This window comes from Schistocerca piceifrons, chromosome 5 (assembly GCF_021461385.2).
Source record: "Schistocerca piceifrons isolate TAMUIC-IGC-003096 chromosome 5, iqSchPice1.1, whole genome shotgun sequence".
Taxonomy (NCBI): Eukaryota; Metazoa; Arthropoda; class Insecta; order Orthoptera; family Acrididae; genus Schistocerca; species Schistocerca piceifrons.
The window spans coordinates 135,287,718-135,302,441 of record NC_060142.1 but is presented as its reverse complement, the minus strand read 5'-3'; the positions used below and the strand labels follow the sequence as shown (position 1 = coordinate 135,302,441).

The window sequence follows — 14,724 nt, the reverse complement described above, 5'->3', positions numbered from 1 at the left end:
AGTGGGGAAGGTCATTAATTCCTGGATTATCCTCGTAGTTTGTGAATCGTCTTTTTAGAATAAGAAGCAAAGAATAGTCAATTTATTACCATAGGGACTCTGCAGGGACGTCTAGTGGAAGGAGAGAGGGGGGTGTATTTTGTAGAAAGAGTCTGAGGTTTTTACACTTCAGCAAGTTCAAGATGTAGATTGCTGTTACAAATAAGGGGTTAATATCAGTAGGTTCTGATTGAATTTTGAGTCTGGAACAAGTAAGTGGCAAAAGAAGAGAATTCAGTTTACCAATTTACTATGTTTGTATCGATTATGGAAGCCTTTTGGCTACGTAAAACGAGAAATGCTAGCGAAATCGTTAAATATAATCGGAGTTCCAGCGCATTTGATTACAGCAATTCATTCATTATACAAAAATAATAAAATGAAGATCCCTGCTGTAAGGAATGGGACGCGGTGTCTGGCGATATTAATCAAGGTGTTAGAGAAGGCTGCCTCTGTCCTCCACTCTATTCAATTTCATATCGACGATATCATTCATATATGGTTGATTATATTAAACGTCAAATTAGTATAGATCTTATAATTAAGTAAGTCAAATTAGAAAGTGATAATTTTAATTTCATGACGATGCTATTTGCTGATGATGAGCTTTTAATAGGAGGGTCCGAAGAAAAACTTCCAGGTTGCAGAACATAAGTTGAGCCAAACTGTCGACAAATACCGAATGGGAATATCGACAGATGAAAAACAAAAGTGATGGTATTTCAAGGACTGGAACGCGTAAGGGTCAAATTTGTTATAGATGGATAAATAACACGAGAAGTAAGTGAGTTGAAATATCTGGGGTGCAATTTTAAATTTTCTGAATCAGACGACGTAGAGTTACAAAGATTCTGACATTACTGTGGGACCATACAATGTGCATTATTAAGTCACAACGAATAGAAAAAAATGTTCAAATATGTGTCAAATCTTATGGGACTTAACTGCTAAGATCATCAGTCCCTAAGCTTACACACTACTTAACCTAAATTATCCTAAGGACAAACACACACACCCATGCACGAGGGAGGACTCGAACCTCCGCCGGGACCAGCTGCACAGTCCATAACTGCAGCGCCCTAGACCGCTCGGCTAATCCCGCGCGGCCACAACGAACAGAAAGAAACGTTAATTAAACTGTGATAAGTAGTAGTCTTGACTTTGCTGCTGTATGGTAGTGAATGTGGGATTACATTAAATCATATCTTCAGAGATGATGTTCCACCCTTTTGTAGCTGGATATTGGAAAAGAATTAAATGCAGAACCCAGTACAACTATCAGTGAAAAATACAGACTGAAATGGGAAGACCATGTCCAACGAGTGTCTAATAATCGGGTAATTAAAGCCTCAGTGTTTTAGAACCAAATAGGAAAGAGAAACGTTGGTCGTCCGTCAAAGAAATATCGCAAATGATTTCGAGGTGGAATAGGCAAAATACCCTTCTTCTTCAAGACTGATGAAGTAGATGTAGGTTGCAGTAGCTATTCAGAGATGAAAAGGCTTGCACGGGATAGGCTAGCATGGTATTCGGACTGAAGACCACAACAACAACAACAACAACTTCACTGCCTTCCGACCTCTCTTTAAGGGGCAGTCAAATGAAAACTAGAGATGTGAAAAAAGTAAGTAACTTGTTTACTATTTCAAAAGTAATCGCCATAGCTATTAATACTGCGAGGCAAGACAGTGAATGCCTTCATGCGGCCGAGGCTATTTCTAGTACGCTGCAGAAGTTTCGCTTACACATCCTCCACACAGTCCCGATCCCTCCCAATGCGATTTCCATACTTTTGGGAGTCCTGAAGAGAGAGATTCGTGGTTCTCGATTTGCTTCGGACGAAGAGGTGCACGCTTTGCTACAGTCATGGTTCCGTAGGAAATCGCAAACATTTTTCCACGAACGCACTGACCGTCTTGTGTAATAGTGGGATAAATGTATTAAGAGTTATGATGATGATGAGGATGAGGAGTGAAAAATCAGAGTTACTTCACAAAAAATCACATCATGTGTCCGTCTTAATCTATTGTATTCTATATTTGCTCACATATTACCAGTGAATAAATATACATTAACGACGACTTACGATGGTTCCTACGATTCTGTTCCTCACATACAATGAAACTGTGCAACTCTGTTAACGCAATGTAAGAGGTGCTCGTTTCACGTGCTACTGGAAAAATATGGCGCCCAGGCAATGTCGAGCATCGGTCGCAAGGCTCCTCACGGATAAATTCTATAATGTCCGATTTTACTCGTCGGCTTTGAGCAATGACGTCACACCAGAGGCAACGACGATTCAGTGACGCAATCTGTGAAATCTGGGGACGATATACGTAAACAAAGGAAAATGCGGTAAAATTACAGTCCAATTCCAGCGATTATTTATATTGAAACGAATTGAAGATAATAAATAAATACGAACAAAACAAAAGAGAAATATATATGTGTGAAATAAATTACCGTCGCAATTCATGCTAGTAAGTGAAACACAGAGAACCGTTATATTATATTGCACTATAGCGCGTGGTGAAGTCCTAATGGCGTTAATTTATAATAATTATTATTGAATATAACAGACCTATGGTGGGATGGTTCAAAAATGGCTCTGAGCACTATGGGACTTAACATCTGTGGTCATCAGTCCCCTAGAACTTAGAACTACTTAAACCTAACTAACCTAAGGACATCACACACATCCATGCCCGAGGCAGGATTCGAACCTGCGACCGTAGTAGTCGCGCGGTTCCGGACTGAGCGCATGAACCGCTAGACCACCGCGGCCGGCCTATGGCGGGAAAGTGGGAATTTTGGGCGGGGAGAGCCTAAAATGTAACACAACGGGAAAATGAAGCAAATAATAACGTATATGAAACAGTAGTATTAAATGTGGAAAAATCGACACACAAGTCCTTAAAAACCAGTGCACAATTAACGAAAATTCGTAGATTCACAAAAAGCAACATATACTGAAATCGATAACTAGAATTGACCTACATACATTAATTGTTGTTACCGAATCCAGTAGTAGTTGCGTTTTCGCAGAAATTCAGATAGCATTTACAAGTGCTGAAATCATATTACATTTCAGTGCACACACTTGCTGCGTAAACGATCTAAATAATGAACCACATAACTTTTGAAATCGGTGGCTTAATTCTAGTTATCGCTTTCAATGTTTGTCGTTTTTTCGCAGTAGTGTCGGTGGCTTAATTCTAGTTATCGCTTTCAATGTTTGTCGTTTTTTCGCAGTAGTGTAGAGACCAACTACGTATGCGAAAATCTTATTGCATCTGCTGAGAAAACGATCTAAATAATGAACTATGGAATGGTTGGAATCGGTAACCAGAAGTGATGTATATGTTACATTCTGTAAATTTTCGTTACTTTGGTACTGGCCATTGTTCTTTTTATGTTTCATGTGTGTTTTTATTTATTTCATTTTACCATTGTTGTGTTACAGTTTACTTTCTCTCCGTTCAAAACCACCCACTTTCCCACGTTAGTTAGATTCCATAATTATTATAAAAGATTAACGCTATTTCACAATGTTACGACTTCACCATGCGTTAAGCTGTAATAGATTTAAAGGTTATCTGTGCTTGTCTTACTTGCATAAATTACATTACTCGACATGTATATTTCTCTTTTTGTCTTCTTATTTATTTTCGTTACATTCAGTTATTTTCGATATAATGCGTAATTAATGGCGTGAACTGTGATTGAAATTTTATCATATACTACATTCGTTTGTTTTGGAATACGATCATTTGTTTTCAAGGATTGTCTAAATGTAGCATATTTGCCTTAGGTTTGACGTCATTGCTCAAAGGCGAGAAGTGGTATCCGACCCTAGGAACTGACTCCGCCCCACTGCGGAAGCGAGGCGGCATTGGCATTGCTAAGCAGGCGCAGCCCTGGGCCGGGCACGCGTGGAAGCGCCTGCGCCCACGCTGGAAGCGCGTGACCAGCCGCTGCAGCCAAGGACACCTTTGGCAGACAGCGACCGCGCGACCGCTGGTTGCCGGGCAACAGCGACGGTTGGCGCCCGCAGACTGTCTGTCTGCTGCACGTGCAGCGCGGGTGATCACTCGACCGGCGTGACTGGACGGCTGTCAGCCCAGTCTTGCGCGAACGGCTACTTCGGAACTCTTAGCCATAAGATGTTTGGTTCTTCTACTATCATCTTTCATGCAGAGCCTCATCAAAATTTATTGCGCTACTTACTCTAACATCTACATCTACATCTGCACTCATCCTCATAAATTAAGGATAATGCTGATACATGGTGAAACAGCGCTCTGGTGGGCGGTTTGCGGGTTTAAATCACCTCGGGGTATGACCATGCGGTGCATTTGACCAGCGGTCGTCGCACGGTGGTGCTGGCAGCAGTCCACATACGCAGAGTTGTGTTGGTGCATGTCAGAGTACGGTGCAGCGAGTAAGTGTGCAGATGTTTTCAGACATGCTAATGATGACTGTGTTGAAAAGGGCTCGAAGAACACATATCGATGACGTTATGAGGGGTAGAATACTAGGGCGACTGGAGGCTGGTCAAACACAGCAGGTCGTAGCACGGGCACTCCGTGTGCTACAAAGTGTGATCTCAAGATTATGGCAACGATTCCAGCAGACAGGAAACGTGACCAGGCGCTACAGTACGGGGCGTCCACAGTGTACTACACCACAAGAAGACCGATATCTCACCATCAGTGCCCACAGACGGCCACTGAGTACGGCAGGTAGCATTGCTCGGGACCTTACCGCAGCCACTAGAACAGTTGTAGCCAGACACACAGTCTACAGACGACTGAACAGACATGGTTTATTCGCTGGGAGACCTGCAAAGTGCATTGCACTGACCCCTGGTCACAGGAGAGCCCGTAAAGCCTGGTGTCAAGAACACAGTACATGGTCATTGGTACAGTGGTCCCAGTTTATGTTCACGGCGAGTCCAGGTCTAGTCTGAACAGTGATTCTCGCCGGGTTTTCATCTGGCGTGAACCAGACACCAGATACCAACCCCTTAATGTCATTGAAAGGGACTTGTATGGAGGTCGTGGTTTGATGGTGTGGGGTGGGATTATGATTGGTGCACGTACACCCCTGCATGTTTATGACAGAGGAACTGTAACAGGTCAGGTGTATCGGTACGTCATTGTTCACCAGTATGTCCGCCTTTTCAGGTGTGAAGTGGGTCCCACCTTCCTGCTGATGGATGATAACGTACGGCCCCACAGAGCTGCCATCGTGGAAGAGTACCTTGAAACAGAAGATATCAGCCGAATAGAGTGGTCTGCCTGTTCTCCAGACATAAACCCCATCGAGCACGTCTGAGATGCTCTCAGTTGACGTATAGCTGCACCTCTTCAGACCCATAGGACACTTCGAGAACTCCGAGAGGCACTGGTGCAAGAAAGGGAGTCTATACCCTAGCATCTGCTCGACCACCTGATCCAGAGTATGCCAACCCATTGTGCAGCCTGTGTACGTGCGCATGGTGATCATATTCTATATTGATGTCAGGGTACATGCGCAGGAAACAGTGGCGTTTTGTAGCACATGTGTTTCGGGACGGTTTTCTCAGTTTATCAGCAATACCGTGGACTTACAGATCTGTGCCAGGTGTGTTCCGTCTGTGCCTATGCAATTAGCGCCAGTTTTGTGTAGTGCGACGTTGTGTGGCATCACATTCTGCAATTGTCCTTAATTTATGAGCATGAGTGTACATACATTCTGCGCATGCCACTATTGGTAATTTCCCTTCGGCTCTACTAGCAAATGGAGGGAAGGAAAAAAGACCGTTTATATCCCTTCGTTGTTTAGTGTTGTGGTTTTCAGTCCAGAGACTAGTTTGTTGCAGCCCTCCATGCTACTCTATCTTGTGCAACCTACATCTTTCTTCTCCTGGTCTCCCTCTACGATATATGACCCCTAATTTCTCTTACTTTCATGGTCCTTATGCGAAATGTACGTTGAAGGTAGTGGAGTCGTTCTGCAGTCACAGTCAAATTCTGTGTCTCTGAATTTTCTCGTTAGTGCCTCGCGATAAGAGCGTCGTCTTATTTCCAGGGATTCCCAATTGCGTTCACGAAGCATCTCCGTAATACTCGGTTGCTTATCGAAGCCACTGATAACAAATCTAACAGCACGTAACGAATTGTTTCGATGTCATCCCTTAATCCGACCTGTTGGGGATCCCACAAACTCGAGCACTCAGTTTACCGTGTCGATACCTTTGTCTCAGATGAACACTCACCGTCGAAGACAACTTACTAGGTTCTGTTACTTAAAAAATCTTCGAACTTGTCACATACCTGGGAACCTAAGTAATACGCTTGTACCCACGTTAACAGTTCTGCAGTGCGGTACCGTGTCAAACGTATTCCGAAAATCTGAGAATATGGAATCCACCTGTTTCCTCCATCCATGATTTGGAGAATATCATGTGAGAAAAGAGCAAGCTGAGTTTCGGACGAACAATGCCTTCTAAATCAGTGGTGATTTGTAGATAGAAGCTTTTCCGTCTCAATTTATTGTATTCGAATTCAGAAAATGTTCAAAAGTTTTGCAGCAGACTGATGTTAAAGATGCTGACCTGTAGTTTTGCAGGTCCGTCTTTTACCCTTCTTTACGTTATGTTGGTTCAGCGCTCTCAGTGTAGTACACGGAACATTCGCCGTTGCCGCTTTACATCTACATCCAGATTCTGCAACACACTGTGGAAGTCATGGCACCGCGTGTTGCATCCGTCCGATTCGCGTATGGAGCGCGATGTGGATGACTGCTGAAGCGCCTGTGCGTGCAGTGTAATTGGTCGAAACTGTTCTTCGCGGCCACTACGGAAGTGATACACTATGGGCTGAGGTATATTTTTAGATATATTAATATTGTTTCTTAAGACGGTAAGAAGTTTTTGCAGGGTAGCTGACGTCCAAGCGCCTGGCAGTTTAGGTTGTTTCAGCATCTGCGTGATGTACTCCCGTGGGTCGACAATTCGGTGACAGCATCCCCCGTCAGATCTATTTTGTACAGGTACTAAACAGTCGTGCAGTATTCTGAGTTGGGTCGAGCTACTGTTTTGTAAGCGATCTTCTTATTAGACTGATTGCAGTTCACTACTATTCTTTACTGTGAGTGAGCCTACACGATCTTTCCATTTCATATGCCTGCAAGATAGTACACCGATGTATTTGTATCAACTGGTGGGTTGGATGGTTGATTTGCGTGAGGGGAGCAAACAGCGAGGTCATCAGTCCCATCGAATTAGGTAATGATGGGGAAGTAAATCGGCCGTGCTCTTTCAAAGGAACCATCCCGGCATTTGCCTGAAGCGATTTGGGGAAATCAAGGAAAACCTAAATCACGATGGCTGCACGCGGGTTTGAACTGTCGTCCTTCTAAAAGCGAGTTCAGTGTACTAACTACTGCACCACCTCACTCGGTGGTTATATCAATTACTCGATTGCAGCTGTGACTGGAAAGGGTACGTCACATGAGACGTAAAACTCCTTTTATTTCGTGAACGGCTTCAAATATCGAAACGAGGTTTTCGGCAAATGACAGTACGCTAAGATGCCGGCCGTTGTGTCCGAGTGATTCTAGGCGCTTCAGTCCGGAACCACGCTGCTGCTACGGTCGCAGCTTCGAATCCTGCCTCGGGCATGGATGTGTGTGATGTCCTTAGGTTAGTTAGGTTTTAGTTCTAAGTCTAGGGGACTGATGACCTCAGATGTTAAGTCCCACTGTGCTTAGAGCCATTTGAACCATTTTCGAACAGTACGCTAAGGGGCATGTATTTCGGTATGTGATAAAATGTCTTAACTCTTGTATCTATCGAGATAGTGATACAAGCATCATTTATCAAATAGAATCATGTACTTTTTAACGACATCCGAAAGTGCTTGAAAAGACGAGAACAGTGTTGTAATGCTTGTTAATGTTTAGATTGAGACTCTTCGCAAAAGAATTCGTGAAATGTACTAAAACAGATCAATGAGGCCAGAGTCAGCTATTGCCGTGGCCAGAGTCAGCTATTGCCGTGTAAACACCGCCAAGCAGAGCTGTTATGGGAGTCTCCGTCGTTACACGCAACAAGCCTACTAAGGTCCAACGTCAGTTCCTATTCAACGTACATAGCGGGTCAGCTATGATTTTTGAATATATAACTAAAGAATGAGCTACTTTCTAGAGCGTCAGTGGGGCTTAGGAAAGTTATTTTAAATGCTTCTATGTTTCCAGATTTTTGTAAAAACAACCACAGTTTCGTCGGGCAGACAGTTTCGTCGGGCAGACAGTTTCGTAACGCGAGTTGTTTCGTCAACTAAATTTTCAACAGATAGTTCTCCATTTCAACTCTCTCCGTTGCTGCTCACATCTGAAAGACGAAGCAGTAACGTCGGCCATTCATGCTTCATAATGATAAACAGCCCTACTCAAGGGAAAAAAGTATCTACTATACTATATACTTTCTCAGATTTGAAAAAAATGAATCCCTGTCCTGTCTTTTCCTGGAGACTCCTGAATGTTTCTTAAAGTGAACCATCTACTCTCGAAAAAATTTGTCTACAAATGATACTCAGAATTGTTATTAGACCGTATTCACTTTAAATAATCTAAACACTTTATTCAGAATGATTACGACATGTCACTCAAAACATAAATACTTTTCTTAACGAAACGTCGTTTTACAGTTTATTTAGTACGTGCTCAAATTTATCACCATCGATTGCAAGGCGTATTTGCAGTTCATGGTCGAGAGTTGGATTAACAGATGAATGCAATGAATGTTATTCCGTGCATGCTGGGGCGATTCCACGACGCATGTCACTTGACGTAGCTGGGGCTTCATGACAGACTGCCTCTTTCAGCACTCTCCATAGAAAGAAATAAGAGCAATCAAATCGAGAGACCTGGTCAGCCACTATACTGCAGGATTCCGTCCAATCCAACGGTCAGAAAACTTTTCATTCACTATTTGCCTTGCAACACGGGAAGAGTGAGCTGGGCTGAAGTCGTCTTGGAACCACATAAACCGTCGCTTATTCAGTGGTACCCCTTCTAGAAAAATTGACAGAATTTTCGTAAGAGAGTTTGGATACGTATTTCCATTTAAAATACCAGGGATAAAGTAGGATCTCAGTATTGAATTTCCTCTGATGCCGCAACAAGGGTTAGTTTCAAGGTCGTTGTTGCTGTACCTGACGAAACCAGCGTGGATTTTCAACTGCCCAGCAGATCATATTCGTAAATTTACATGTCGTGTTTCGTAAACATTGCTTCGACAGCAAAGAGGGAACGTTGGAAAAACGTGGTATTGTCTCCCAAGTGATGCAGAGCGAACCAATAAAATTCTATACGACTTTCGATATCACGTCCTCCGTGTGACCGATGTTATTGAAACATGAGAAGAATGGAATTTATGTTGATGCAAGATGCGAATGACACCCTTCTGCCTGATTCTCTATTCTTTTGCAATATGTCGCGTGCCACCATTCGCCGTGTAAATGTAGCATCTAAATTCTCCCCATTGGTATACATGTCTGCATGTTAGGAATGTGGAAGGAAAAATGACCAGCCGATAGACAAGGGAACAGTCGACAGACTTGATCAACGACAGAACCTGGTATGAGCGTGTTTACAACACAATTGCCGATTCCGGCCGACTTTACTTTCAATTTTACAAAATTTCGCAGTTTTTTTTCGGACGAGTTTCAACATTCAATATAAACAAGCATTATGTCACTGTAATTGTCTTTTCCAGTGGTTTCTGATACGGCTGAAAAAAGTGTATCATTCTATTTCTTAAAAAAAATATACTTATCCAATATAAGAGGAAAGACTCGTTATCCATACCAGAGCATATGCCCCGTGGCGTACTATTATTTGTAAAAAATGGTTCAAATGGCTCTGAGCACTATGCGTCTTAACATCTGAGGTCATCAGTCCCCTAAAACTTAGAACTACTTAAACCTAACTAACCTAAGAACATCACCTACATCCATGCCCGAGGCATGATTCTAACCTGCGATCGGAGCGGTCGCGCGGTTCCAGACTGAAACGCCTAGAACCGCTCGTATTATTTGCAGAACACCTCGTCTAGATATCCGGACCGCTAAGGAAATAAAAGGGCTGTTACGGGTTATGTGACTCATCCTGTGTATTGTACTCATAGGATACAACGATTCTGCGTTTCATGAAGTGCAAAATTGTATAAAGGTTTCTTGAAATTACTGCAACCAGTCGCATTTTGGTTTATTCTTCAATTTTTATCGTCCCGTTATCGGTTTTGGACCGCCTAGCGATTCGTCATCAGATGGTACATATTTATTGATTGTTTGCAGCAGTGTGGAAGTCGTGTAGCTGTGGCAAGATGTACAAACGAGATATGTAAGTTCTGACTGTAGCGAGAGTTATTCACAATATGAGATCGATTTTGTTGCATTACTTACAGTTCTTAGTGTTGCGTTGCTTACAGTCATTAGAATTCGTTGGTTGGTTGTTGGTGCACACAGTATTCTGGAAAACGTAATGAATGTTCTCCGGTGCCGTTAGTTTTACTGCACTTCACACAGTTAGCCACAGGTAACACATTCCGTATGCTTTACAAAACGTAAATAAACCAAGGAGTATAGGCACAGTCTTAAAACATTACAGTCGCGACACTCCGTCTCTTTTTTTGTTATCCACTGCGACTGCAGCGCTCCAAGCGGCCAGGAGGTTATACTGTTTGAGTTCGGCGAGATCTTGCGAAAGCCAAAAGGGAATCGCAATTGTTTATATTGCTTTGTAGTATGCTTTTTATGAACGGGAGAGTCTGTAGCGCAATAAATTGCAGCAGCAACAAGAAGAAGACACATCTGTCTGTTTTTTTAGGTTTCCTGACGTCCCTAGGAGGTGTGAACCGCTACATTATCAAACAGTTTATTTACTGTTTTCTTGTAACTTACAGATATTTACTGGAGAATATCGTGTTCTTTAAGAACAAAAAATACTAGTAAACAGCAGAAGACCTGACCTTTTGCAGCAAAACGTCGAATATCTACCCAAAAACGTCAAGTTTTCTTCACTATACTTCCAGTCAACTCAGTGAATGTGGGACATAGGGAACGTGAATGGAATGCAATACCTACATTATTTAACGTAGCATATAAGATACCACAACTGTAGCTAAAGGAAAAACTACACAGACGTGATAATAAAAGAAAAAAAAGCAATATAACTGTTTCCCCTATATAGAAGAAACCAGTTCAACAGCTGTTGTTCCACATGAGCCACAAACGGCAAGAGTCTTCAACTCATTCACTTTTGAAGCAAAAGTAATTACATACACAAAAATATTCACATATTAGAAATCCAAGAGAAGTGTAAGACAGTGCGAAATATTAGGCTCCCTACAAAATCCTTAGGTGTCAATAAAAATGCCTGTCATAATAAGAACAGACAAGGAAAGAAATATATTCTTCTTATGCATGAAATACATGTTTGTATTCTCTTGTTTTCATAGGAGTAAGCCGCAGTTATACGCTTATTCGATACAATTTCTTCATCATTAAGCTGCAGCTTATGTCACGGAGCCGGGGACATTCGGCTGTTGTTACATGTATTGCGTGATCATTCACGTCTGTTGATAATTTATTAATGCCTGGGGCGCAAGGATGTAATAACTGTTTCGCTAACTAAGTGGAAACATAACTGAAAAGAAACTCCAATTTTACGACTGCTTTCTAGCCGCTTGGGGCGCTAGTGTAGCACCAACTGTCAGACACTAACAATTTTCACAGCAGTGAGTGTCGCGACATACGCTCAAGTTATGTCAAAGAGTTTGTGTAAGGGCAGAGAGCCTGTTTGTTCAGCTCTTGTTATACACACTGACGACACTAAGTGTGTATGTATTTCTCTACTGCAAAAATAATTTGTAATTTTATGGCTAAACTGACATGTGCTGCTTATAAAATCAATTAAACAATGAATTTGGGAGATATTACATATTCAATTTTAGCTTTGAAATTTTGTTTGACATTTCATTTATCTTTTGTTTAAATAACATTAATGTGTGTGTAGAAAGAGAGAGAGAGAGAGAGAGAAAGAGAGAGAGAGCGTTGAGCAGGGTGCCAATGCCAATGTGGAAGAGAGAATGAGAGAGAGAGAGAGAGAGAGAGAGAGAGAGGAGGGAGGGAGAGTGAAGGAGAGAGAGAGGTTTTTTGTGAGTTACTTAGTTTTTCAGGTTTGATGATTCTTTGAAAGTTTGGGAAAATGGGTTATTTGCAAACACCGCTTGTCCATTTAAAATGGCGTGGGATGATTTATTGTTACGGCCGAAAAATCTCTAATTGTTCCAGGAGGTCCATTTTTACTACTCTGTCTGTAATTTGTAGGATATGGGGGTTTGTTTTGATGTTTGTAACTGAATGGCTGTTTTGTGCTAGGTGGGCTGCAAAACTAGAATTACTCACATTTTTTAAACATAGTGCTTCTGCGTGCTCTTTGTATAGAATTTGTCAATTTCGTCCTGTTTGCTCTACATAGTTGCAGGAGCAGCTGTCACAGGTTAATTTATATATACCAGATTTGTGAAAAAGTGGGTTGGCTATTTTAGTGTTATGAACTACTTTGTTTTGTATTCCGTTGTTTGTGCAGTAACTTACTTTGACTTTGGGTGGTTTAAACAGTTTTGCAGATTTTATGTTTCTGAATTTTTAAACCAAGCTGTCGATCTTTGAGCTACTTTTAGACACATTTTTTTCAAAGTATGACCGAATATTGGCGCAGCTCTATTTAGGGAGTACTTTTTTTAATACATAACTGCACCATCTGTAAAAGGTGTGAGGTCACAATTAGTATTATCTGCCAGGTTATACGGCACTTCTCAACATCACACCAAAGTTGCCCGCAACTGCCAAAGCGCCACGACAATGTGCCAGTTCACCTGCAGCGTCCGTGTAGTGCGGTAGCGGTACACAGGCTGGATCCGTTATCGGACGTTGCCTGGTGAGCTTCTGACTGACACCTCCCGCTAGTGCTGCCAGATCAAATTTTCAGAATATCGCGACTTAGGGACTGGTGGTTTCAAAAACCCTCCGAACAGGAACCAGAAACACGAAACAGAAGAAAGGCAGCGGGAAATAATTAACAATCATTCGTTAAGTGTTTCCTTGTAATATGTTATCAGCAAAGCTGATACACTGGTACAACTGCAGTCAGCAGTACTGTTCCGTTCGATACTCTCAAGTACAATTTGAAACCCCCCGTAGAAAAATTTATGAATGACAGTGCTGGCAAACCCCTTGCGTTATTTGATTTTCAAACAGCTGAGCAAAACTGAACGTGCTCAGACATTTCTCTCTTTACTTATCCTGACCATCAATAAACTGACACACAATAAAATGACACACAATCCCTACAAAAGAATGGCCCTGACCAACAATAACGTATACCTTTCATGAATCACTTACCTCACAAAAATCTTCGTTACTCGAACTACTGCAATACAGCGAGCTCCAATACTGCCAGCTAAATAAAGGCTTATAACTACTGAAGGCACTAACTACTGATAGGCATAGTTAACAAATGAAAGCTTTTGATAGAGAAAAAACAATGTATTTACCTTAACAGTGCTCTAAAGTCATTATAAATATAAGTTCATGACATCCAGTCCTACAAATTTCGTTTTCCTGATCGTCCGCTCTCAAAATTGTTCCATCTCTCCCCCCACATCCACTACTGCTGGCGGCTCAACTCCAACTGCGCAACGCTACGCGCTGTTCACATCCAACTGCCCAACACTACAGTAGAGAATTCCAACAATGCAAACCAGCCACAGACTGCACACAGCACAGCCAATGATTTCATACAGAGCGCTACGCGACGTTCCCAACATAAAAACCTAAGCAGCCTTCTTACAAATTGTGCCGTTGGGCTAACTTACTAAAGGTATAGTCAGGGTAGATCAGGAAATCATGTATCAAAGGTCGCAGATTCGAATTCTCCCTCGGATATAGTTGTTTGTGTCTTTCCCTGTGTGCAGATACACTGGTGTGCAAAATTTAAGGACGACCTATACATCTACATCTACTTCATTACTCTGCAGTTCGCAGTTAAATGCCTGACAGAGGGTTCGTCGAACCACCTTCAAGCTATTTCTCAACCGTTCCACTCTAGGACGCGCGCGGGAGACACGAACATCAAAACTTTCCGTGCGAGTTCTGATTTCTCTTATTTTATTGTGATGATCAATTGTTCCTATGTAGATGGGTGCGAACAAAATATTTTCGTAATCGCGGAAGAAAGTTCATGATTGAAATCTCATGAGAATATCCTGCCGCAACGGAAAACGTCTCTGTTTAAATGATTGCCACCCCAGTTCAGGTATCATATCCATGGCACTCTCTCCCGTATTTTGCTGTAATACAAAACCTGCTGCCCTTCTTTGGACTTTTTCGATGACCTCCGTCAGTCTGATCTGATGCGAATCTCATACGCCACAGCAATACCCCTAGAAGAGGGCGGATAAGCGTGGGCCGGCCGAGGTGGCCGAGCGGCTCTAGGCGCTATAGTCTGGAACCGCTACGGTCGCAGGTTCGAATCCTGCCTCGGGCATGGATGTCTGTGATGTCCTTAGGTTAATTAGGTTTAAGTAGTTCCAAGTTCTAGGGCACTGGTGACCTCAGCAGTTAAGTCCCATAG

The 14,724-nt window shown here is 42.3% G+C and overlaps 1 protein-coding gene across 1 annotated transcript in view; it reads left to right on the top strand.

Moving 5' to 3' along the window:
- LOC124798059 (monocarboxylate transporter 12-like) overlaps nucleotides 1-14,724 on the top strand; it is a 209,173-nt gene that overhangs the window by 92,295 nt on the left and 102,154 nt on the right. The gene's annotated exons all lie outside the window — the stretch shown is intronic.